Source organism: Peromyscus maniculatus, chromosome 5 (assembly GCF_049852395.1).
Source record: "Peromyscus maniculatus bairdii isolate BWxNUB_F1_BW_parent chromosome 5, HU_Pman_BW_mat_3.1, whole genome shotgun sequence".
Lineage (NCBI taxonomy): Eukaryota > Metazoa > Chordata > Mammalia > Rodentia > Cricetidae > Peromyscus > Peromyscus maniculatus.
Window position 1 is genome coordinate 14,633,849 of NC_134856.1, and position 10,678 is coordinate 14,644,526.

A 10,678-nucleotide genomic window follows, 5' to 3' on the forward strand; every position below is an offset into this window, starting at 1 on the left:
GCTGGGCCATCTCTCCAGTCCTGTGGGTATGTTTTAAACACAGTAACAACATCTTCTGGTGACTATTTTGACCCTTCTATTGGGATTACACTCTGGAGTGACTTGCTGGGTCATAGGCTAGTAGATATTGTGAAATAACTTTCTGCAGTGATTGTTCAATGTTTATTCCCACAAGCATGTCTGAGAGTCAGATCTGCAACATCTTTGCCAACATTTAGTGTTTTAAAAGGTGTCTTATTTAAGAATGAACCAGTGTGATGGTACAAACAAGGAATCAGCTGGCCCTGATACACAAATTCATTTTCCAAGTGTATTTTGTATGTGATAAAACAAAACCACAACAAAAACCAAAACAAGACCCCCAAACTTCCCTAAATCTCTGTCCTCCCCTGGTCTGTAAAGGTTATCCAGTTACTGGGGAGGTAGATGCTGGATAATTTCAGCCCCTCTTTGAGCCTGTAGTCTATAAACATAATTTAATTTAAAAAGGTCTTTCATCAAGAACCCATGACCAGGGAGCTCAAAGCCTCCTAAGTCTACTTTGCTAAATGGACGTGGTATCAAACTGCCTTCAGAGTGTGTATCTCTGTCTCCATAGATCAGAGCAGCTGCAAGTTCTCATCAGCAGAGCTTCTTTTTGCAGCAGATAGCAGTTAATAGAGAGATGCACAGCTGGTCAAATTGTAGAGGACAAGTGTCTGTGGAGTGTTTAGGTATAGATGGGACATCAACGTCACACCACCTCCTCACAAGGTTCAGAGGACATTGTGGAAGAGGGACACAGAGAGACTGTAAGAGCCAGAGATGAGGGAGGCCCAGAGAGAGATGGTGTATTCTGGACATGGCAGAACCTCTACACTCATAATATCATGGTTTGTTGCCTGCACAAGACCTGTACAAGATCAAGCCAGTAAACATCCTAGCATGGATGAAGGGAGGGGGGACACATGAGACTCCGCCCTCTAGGTGAGGAGCTAGCTATAGTTGATGATTAATAGGAGATGGATAACCAATTCTCTTTAGGAATGTGGCCCCCAATAGGCAGGTAGTGCTCCTATGGACGGTCCCATATCCATTGTGTATGGACGGCACTAATGGGTCTTGGTGAGTTATTAAAACCAAAAGAAGGTACCCAAAGTTGGGAGAAGGATGTGGTGGTGGGGATCTGGGAAGAGTTGGAGGGGAAGAGTAGGGGTAAACGGATAAGAAAAATGTAGACGTAATCTCAATGGGATTTTCAGGAGCAGAGAAGAGTGAAGTCATGTCATTTGCAGAAAATGGATGCAACTGGATGGAGATATTGATATTAAATGAACTAAGTCAGTGTCAAAGACAAATATGTTTTCTCTCATTCATGGTTCAAAGACTTTATACAGTCACATGGAACATGTGTTACATATAAGATGGAAGTGTTCAGGGAAACAAAGGGGTAAACAGGAAGGAGGGAGAGAAAAAGGAGGAGGAGGAGGAGAGAATATGCTCGACATACCAGATACACATACATAGTTAAACATAAAATAATTCTTTCAAGCTTTATTTTTATGGATGTGGGTATTTTGCCTGCATGATGTCTGTGCACCACATACATGCAGTACCCGAGGAGGCCAAAAGAGGCCATGGGATCTTCTGGAGCTGGTGTTACAGACAGTCGTGAGTTTATGTGGGTACTGGGAACTGAACCCGAGTCTTCTAGAAAAACAGCTGGTGTTCTTAACTGTTGAGCAGTCTTTCCAACCCCCCAAATACAAATTTTAAAAAGGGGCATTCAGATTAAAGCATTTGTAATCCACCTGCCTGTATGTGTAGCCGGGGTTGAATGTTGGCCCATGGACTCTGCTGTTTGGAAAAATATGAAGCACTGCCTTAAGGTCAGGAGCCTTTGCCTGAGGCTTCACCAGCCTGTCTGTTGGCCTATGTGGTTTCAGTGGAGCCCGTGTGCCTACTGGTGTCTGCCTGCCTACCAGCCTTTGCTTGGAGTAAAGTGTATTATTAGCCTGTGAGTCTTTATATTCTCTCCAGCCCCCCCATATATCTGTGACCCTTCCTTCCCTGCCACTGGAGCTTGGACTTCAGACTGTGTTTCCTTCTAGGCCCACACTCTTTTCCTGTGCCACATATAAGTATGGAGATGGAAAAATAAGGTCCTGGTGCCCCATGAACCTCTATGAAATCGAAGGGCTGCCTCTGTTCATTGTGGTTCCCTGGGAAACTCTCCTCTAAGTGCTTTCCACAGCTGTGAAATGGGCATGCTTATTGTACTTTCCCTAGAGGAAGATTGTATTCATGTCACATATAATTCTCAGAGGCCTTCTTTACCCCCGAGAAACAAATCCATTCCTTGAACTTAGTTCTATTGCTTCCTAAACTTCATGAAAAGGATAGTTTAAGAGGGGTAGGTGGTGGTTGTTTGTTTTTTAGTGTGTGTGTGTGTGTGTGTGTGTGTGTGTGTGTGTGTGTGTGTTTGAGGGGATGGGAGAGAAGACAGCAAAGATATATGGGGAGCAAGGAACAGACGAGCAGGAAAGCAAATGCTGCAGTATGGAACCCTCACCCTGGAGGCATAGAATACAAATCCAGCCTGATTAAATGACAGATCCCAGGGCTCAGGGCAAAATGAGATAAAGTAGTAGTGGTCACAGCCCAGGAGGACTTACTGAACATATTTAAGAACAATCACAAAGCAGGGCATGGTGGCACATATATGTCATCCCAGCACTCAGGGGGCAGAGACAAGGAGATTGAGAGTTCCAGGCCAGTATGGGCTGTAGAGTAAGACTTTGCCTATACCTCCAAACTAGACCAAAGTAGAACTGACCAACAAGAAGAAGGACTCTAGGTCCCTTTTCTTTCCATGGTCATAGCTGGTAACCACTCCTTTCATCCTAATGAAGATCTAGGAGCTTACCCTTCAGTGAGGTTCAGCAGAAGGCTATCTAGATTGGGGAACCCTGCCATTCTTGAATGCAGGGTCACTGTATTAGTTTGCTTTTTATTGTAATAAACACAATGACCAAAAGTAACCTGGGGAGGAAAGTGTTTACTTGGCTCACAGGTCCTGATCATAGTCCATCATGAAGGGAAGTCAGGGCAGGAACTGAAGCTGGACCAGAGGCAGGAACCATGGAGGGAAGCTGGCTACTGGCTTGTTCTCAATGGCTTGCTCAGCTTGCTTCATTGTTACTGAGAGGATCTAGCAGATGCTATAACAGGATGCTCAGTCTTCTGTCAGAACAGGCCTCAAGTTCAGTTTTCTGAGACTGAACAAGCAGTTTCTAAAAGAGCCAGGAACAAAGGACAATCAATCTTCAATACCCCCAACAGCAAGGTCTAGTAGGCCTGGTATGTGCAGTATCAGGCCTGAGCCACAACAGCTCAAGGTAATAACCAAATAAGGACAAAGCCTGGGACTTGTCCAGGCCTGCCCCCAAATGAAAACAAAACAAAATAAAAAGAACTATAGCTCTGGCCAACCCCTGCTAGTCCTAGCCAATTAGAATGTACTAATATGATTGCCACTTGCTTAAGCCAATCATATCTGAAATGACTTAACTGCCCTAGGAACTCCCCTTAGCTACACTTAAAAGGAGCCTGTGAGTGCCTCTTAGGGTCATTGTCATTTTGCCTTTGTGTAGGATGGACAGCCCCAGCATGCTTGTAATAAATGCTCTTGCTGATTGCATACATGGATAGTGGTCTTCTATGGAACTTTTCTAGGACCCTAACAGTTACATTCTAGGACTACCTGCCCAGGAGTGGTACCAGCCACAGTGAGACAGCCCCTCCCACATAACCATCAATCAAGAAAATAATCCATAGAAACACGCACAGGCCAATCTGATGGAAGCACTGTCTCAGTAGAGGTTCCCTCCTCCTACTGTGAATGTGGTTTGTTTCAACATGACAAAAATTAAGCAGCCCTGTCATCCTACTGGAAACAGAGGATGAAGAATGTGTACCGAGTTCATTCAGCCTCTAAAGTGATGCGCAGACTCTTATGTTCCCTGGTGTCTAGGATAGGAGGTTTCTCTGGGGACTCTGGTCTGTCTGTGTATATTGGATAAGGAAAGTGTTCAGCCAGGTCAGGTGAAGTTCACAATTAGTATTTGCCTCTGGAGCTGCCAATCTGGTTTTCTTCTCTTTTTACCCTTTTTCTACTTTCTATCCCCTCTCCTTTCTTCCTGTCCTCTCTCCTTGTCTGCTCTCTCTCTGCTTCCCTCCCTCCCTCCCTCCCTCCCTCCCTCCCTCCCTCCCTCCCTCCCTCCCTCCCTCCCTCCTTCCCTCCTTCCCTCCTTCCCTCCCTCCTTCCCTCCCTCCCTTCATTCCTTCCTTCTTTCTGACAAGGTCTCATTCTATAGCACAGACTAGCCTCAAACTCACAGGAGTCCTTCTGTCTCGGCCTCCTTAGTGCTAGAATTAGAGCTACAAGCTACCACACACAGCTGTCTTTATACTCCTTTTAAAAGACATTAAATTTTTTTTTATATGTATGAGTGTTTTGCCTGTGTGTGTGTATATGTGTATCATGTGTGTGCCTAGTGCCCTTGAGGCAGTCAGAAGAAGGTGTAACTCCCCAGAACTGGAGTTACAGAAGGTTGTAAGTCATCATGTGGGTACTGGGATCTGAACCTGTGTCATCTACAAGAGCAGCAAACGCTCTTAAATGCTGATCCACCTCTCCCTGTTCTTATACTCCTAAATACAACAGGCAACTGTACTGTCATACTTAATAGAAACCTTAATGGACAGCTAGAAATAAAAATGAATAACAAAGTCAGGCAGTGGTCCCAGCACTTGGGAGGTAGAGGCAGGTGGATCTCTGAGTTTGAGGCCAGCCTGGTCTACACAGTGAGTTCCAGGATGGCCAGGAGTACACACACAGAAACCCTGTCCTGAAAAACAAAAAACAAAACCAACCAACCAAACAAACAACAACAACAACAACAAAAGACCAATGTGGTAAAAAATGGAAACAATGCAAAAGGAAAATAAATCCTGATTGCTGTTCCATCTCCAACTCCAGAACAGGGGAGTTTTATAAAGGAGACACATAGGAAATAGAATCCCAATAATTACAAATGGAATGCTGATGACAACTTGTAGACAGGAGTCAGTTGAATAAAGAATAGGCCAAACCAACCTCCTAGAAGGTAGAGGTAAAAAGGCAAAGACATAGAAAGTAAGACCACTTAGACTCTGTGGTGGTTTGGATGAGAAATGCCCGCCACAGGCTCATGTGTTTCAACAGTTGGTCCACAACACTGGGGCATGACTTTGGATGTTTGTAGTCTAGCCGCATTTCTGTTTGACTCTGTGTCATGCTTGAGATGGAGGATGTGAGCTCCCAGCTTTCTGCTCCTGCATCTGTGCCTGCTGCCTTTTCTCTCTACCATGATGGGCTCTCATCCCCCTGGAAACATAAGCTAAAGTAAACCCTTCCATCTATAAGTGGCCTTGGTGATGGTATTTTGTCACAACAACAGATAAGTCATTAACAGAGAGGTTCAGTTTGGGACGTCTAAGATCTGGACAGTGGGCTTTCCAGAATGAGAAACAATCTCTTAGAATCAAAGGGCAAATCCCCAGAAAGCAAAACTCCCTGAGTTCTCCATACAGCTATGATAAATACACAATTCTTACAGGTCTCAGTGGGGAGAGAGGAGAAGGAGGGGCCAGGAAGCAGAATGGTTTCAGCCTTCTCCATAGTCTGCTGGATGTGGGTTGACACTAGAGAAATGCCTTCAAAATTGAAAGAGAAATGGTTATCACTTGGAAGTGTATCCACAGACAAACTGTCAATCAAATAAGGGATGGACAAGCATGATATGACAGAATTTTTGGTAAGTGGAGATGCTAAGACATGTCACTAACAGCTACGTTAGGTGTATGCCCCAAATAGGGGAGCTTCCTTTCTTTGGTCCGCCTTTTATTTTGTTTCTTTTGCCATAAGGTAGTTTCCAGATGTCTATATGATAAAATTTTTCAAAACCTTTTGTTGTTATTGTTTTACTGTCCTCATTTTTTTTTGCCTTAAACAATATTTTAAAACATTTATTCATGTCCAGTACTTAGAAAGGAAATGTGAGGGTTGAATAAAAATGTTTTAGGTTAAAAAAATCCATTCCCTAGAAGCTACTTAAGGATGCGTCCCACCCAAAAGAGGAGAGGATTTGACAAGGAAGAAGAGAGGGGATTCAGGAAAGAGGACCCCACCATGAGGGAGAAGTCAACGAATCAACTCTGGCACCAACCAGAGCCTTCTAGGTGATTTCTCCAACTTGCTAGATAGCTGAGCAGCTAATGTCTTGAAAAGAGATTTAGACAAAAGGCAGAAAGTTTAAAGTTGCATTAGTGATAAGTTCCCAGGACGGGGAATAAAACCAGAGAGAAAATAAGGTCGTTATCTCTAGGGGAACCAAACCTACACAGGAGAGAAACCAGCCATTATTAGCCTATTCATGACTGTACAGTCAAAATGTCAATATTGAATATTGATCTGAGAAAACTACAAATGGTTTTATTGAGAGGAGTGTGTGGGAATTAGGGTATTTAGTGAGGCCAGGGGAAGGAAAAGAAGTCCCATTGTCATTGGAAGTGGAGGAGGTCAACACAATGTTGAGAAGGAGCCATTGAAGACACCATAGGAAGTACGCTATTTAGAAATGTGCAGGTCAATACCAGTGTTTTCTCTTTGGAGCTCTGTGAGTCATGGTTACTGAGAAGATGGCAGTGGGGCAAAGAATAGCAGTTGCTGAGTGTCATGTACAACTCTTTGACTCTTTAAATAGATGCCTTTGTATATTTGATAATAAAAAAATTAAAGATAGCTTTAGTAGAGTACCTGTTGTGTCTTGAGGACCCATAATTAGTTTTTATTATTATTTTTATTATCTCTAGTGAGCTGAAATGGGGCAGGTGTGAAAAGAAAGTGAGGGGAACATTTCTTTAAAAATTATTATTATTATTATTATTATTATTATTACTATTATTATATGGGGGCACCCAGGTGACATCTTTCAGGAGTTGCTCCTCTCATTCCTTGATGGGATCCTAGGATCAAATTCAGGTCATCAAGCTTTTGTGGCATTTCCCAGGCTCAGGAAAACCTTTCTGGATGTCACACAACTCAAGCTGTTAGCTCAAAATCATTTTCTGGGTGATGACCTGGCTGTTGAACTTCAGTGAATGCCTAGAGGCCTCTGCACTCTTGAGAATTAAGAAGGATGAAACCTAGTCTTCTACACCAACTGTCCGCACCATGTTTGGGATGTCACACTTCATTTTTTATTGACTCTGTTTACCCTTCAAACCATGGTGTCGGAATACAGTCCAAGTATGGATTCATGTGAGAATTCTGAGTGCTCATGAAAAAACTCCAAGAAACAGACAAGAGTCTTATGACTTCGGTTTCTTCAAAACACAGAATTGTTCTTGGAATGTGTTTTCGTGCCCCTCCTAGGTATAGAGGATAGGAGTGAGTTTACTTCAGCTGTTGATATTCAAATGCATCTATGGAAAAATAGGTTTTTGCCACATGTGACTTGTCCTTATGATTGTACACAGGTGACCCTTCCTAACCCTCCGAGTATAAATTGTCTTATGCTCTGACTAAAGTTGGCTATTGCATGAGTCATTAGTCCACCTTAGTTTTAGACCCTGCTCTCCCAGGTTCATGCCGCCAACTAAAGCTGTAACCACCACTGACACTTAGGATTGTCTTCACTAGACAGTTGTGAAATGGTCTTGGAAGGGTTAACATCCTTCCCCATCACACAGTCAGAGAGAAGTAAGGCTGGGAGTGGAGCCCAGCTTCGAAGCCTAAGTCCATGCTCCTCCCTCATCCTCTCCACCCCCAGCAGCACAGAGCACACAGGCAGAATCCTGAATGACAGCCTCACAATGGAGTCCTGCAGAAAGTCCGGATGTGTGGAGGACTGGCAAGGTCCAGCTACATCTGTGCGGTCTTGCCCATGAACAGAGCCTTGGGCTGGTTCCCTGGTTACGGACCAGGAGTCTGCCCGTCTGTTCTTGGCTTTGCAGTGGTCCAGCCTCAACAGTTTAGCATCACAGAACCAACGTGCTGTTTGTTTTACATCACAGATTCCCCACCCCCCCCCCGACGGGACAATTGGTTCTTCTTTCACCCTGGTAAGATGGGTGAGGACTGAGTGTGAACAGAATCTTCATCCTGCTCAAAACGAAGCCAGCAACTTGAGCAAAAGGATGTCACAGGGCAGGAAAGTAAGGCTCTAAAAACCACTGAGCTATTTTTTGCCTTACCTTTGTCCTGCTGGCCAGAACCTCTTCACTTCACCTCTGTCCAGATAGTCTGGAACCTGCACTGACTAGAAGATCTAGGGGTCCCTGGAGCTGTACAAGCTTGGATGCCTATTGTATTTCTGCTTTGTGTATATTGCACATTGTTATTGTTTGTTTGTTTGAGATTGAGTGTTGATACACCATCCAAGTTGGCCCCAAACTCACAATCCTCCTGCCTCAGCATCCATTCAGCTTCCTTCTGAGCTTATAGGTGTGTAGCACCCTCGCTGCATTTAAACGTGTTCTTTGGTGTGGGTCCTCCTTCCTGCTTCCTTTGTGTGTCCTTTCCACCTTTAGATCCAGCCCTGCACATGGTGCCAGCTCTTCTCAAGGATATGAGCACTCTCAGCGAGTATATTTTTATTGTGAAGACATCTGCACCTTCTTGCCAGCCAAAAACAACATATGGAAACGTTTCCCACATTTTCACCAGGGGGCACTCACTCCTTTTCCATGGATGGCTAGAGAGGCTTTTTTGGAAGTATTTGCTAGCCAAAATAGAATCTTTTTTTGTAGGCACAGTGACTGTTGGTTTGAAACAGCTCTGTCCTAAAGTGATTTCTTTGTAGCTAAACAGTGTTTCTGTTTGAAAGATGACTGGACTCTAGGACGCTTTCTTGGTAAATGTTTGGGGCCCGGCTTGCACACTGCCAGGAAAACGTTTGGGTCTAAATGCTGCCTTATTCTCCCATGAAGATGAACAAAGCCAGGAAGACTTGGAAACGGCAATCTGCATGCCTAATTTGTAGGTACATTTTTTAAAAATAGCTGAAGCCCAACCAGTCAAAGCAGGTTTTGAAAATCCTCTCTGTAGGGATTGCCTTGTACCCATCCCCATGCTGCATCCTCATGGAGAAGTGGAAGGTTGTGGGGAAACGTGTTTTCTCAAGTATAAATTCTTCCAAATGGAAAGACAGTTGTTTACTATCATATCAGTCTATTAGCTGTGAAAATGACACACTTTTTGTCAAAGGATTCATGTAGTCAGCCAAGCAATATAGCAATGGGGGAGGGGGTTACTTCTGTTAAAAATGGATCATGTTTGAGACTTGGTAAAAACAATTACGGATCTCTGATCCCTTTTAATTAATTAATTAATTTTGTTTTTTTTGAGACAGGGTTTTTCTGCATAGTCCTGGTGGTCCTGGAACTTGCTATGTAGACCAGGCTAGCCTTCAACTTACCACCTGCCTCTGCCTCTCGAGTGCTGGGATTGAAGGCATGCGCTACCACTGCCTGGTGCTCTGAACCCTTTTAAATGAGCATTATATTATAACTACAGGGAAATATAAAGACTCAAATGTACAGAGTGGAGAATGGGGGGATTGGTTTCTCTTATCCTATTGGAGTCTTGGCATACAGGGTATTTGATCTGCCAAAGAGTCATCAATCAATCAATCAATCAATCAATTGATCAGTCAGTCATCAAAGGGATAGATTAAAATGGCTGTGTCCATAAGCATCGCTTGTCCCTGAGTCTGGAGAGGGAATGATATAATGGAGAAGAACAAAAGTTTTGGCATAAAATCAATCTGGATTCAAATCTTGGCTCCATCACTTAACTCTACAATCTTGGGAAATTTAACCTCTTGAGCCGTAAGTTTTCTGACATATAAAGTAGAGGGAATTGTATTATCTACTTAATGGACCCGATGTGAGGATTAAGATTGTAACCCAAGTAAAGTTTCTGTTGCATAAAAACAATGAGTTGTGCTAGGTGTTACCATGATCTTAATAATAAATCAACCCCATTCCAAATGCTCGCTGTTATATAACAAGGAAATAATCACATGGGTCGAAGTAATTTATTACTTGGCTTTTTTCCCCCTTCAATTAACTTTAGTAGCCAGCTATGGTAGCGCTAATTAGTTATTTAAAAAACAACAGCTGTCTGAGTGAGTTTACTGTCATAAAAACACAGAGCTGGGAAGACTAACAGATTCATTTCATCCAAGCCTCTTTTAACACGAAGGGAATCCTTTAAAAAACATCTTTAAAATAAAGTCAATTTATCCACATGGCCATAAATAGAGTGTGTGGCCAAATAACCATGGTACGTGATTGACGCCTTGCCTTACACCCCAGCCCTTCTTACAAACCAGTGCTTCCCCATGATCAAGGAGAGAGTTCTTTTTATTTTCTGTATTCCAGCGGACTGGTTAGTTTATTTTCATTACTTCCTGTAGATGTCTGAAGCATTTTAGAGAATCTTCTAATCTGGCTTTCAATGAAAAATTAAAAATACTATCCAGAGTGATACATAGATTTAATCCAATCCTTATAAAAATGCCAAGGGTACTACTTCCAGAAATAAACAAGCCTAAAATTCATAGGGAAACACATGCACGTGCGTGTGTACACA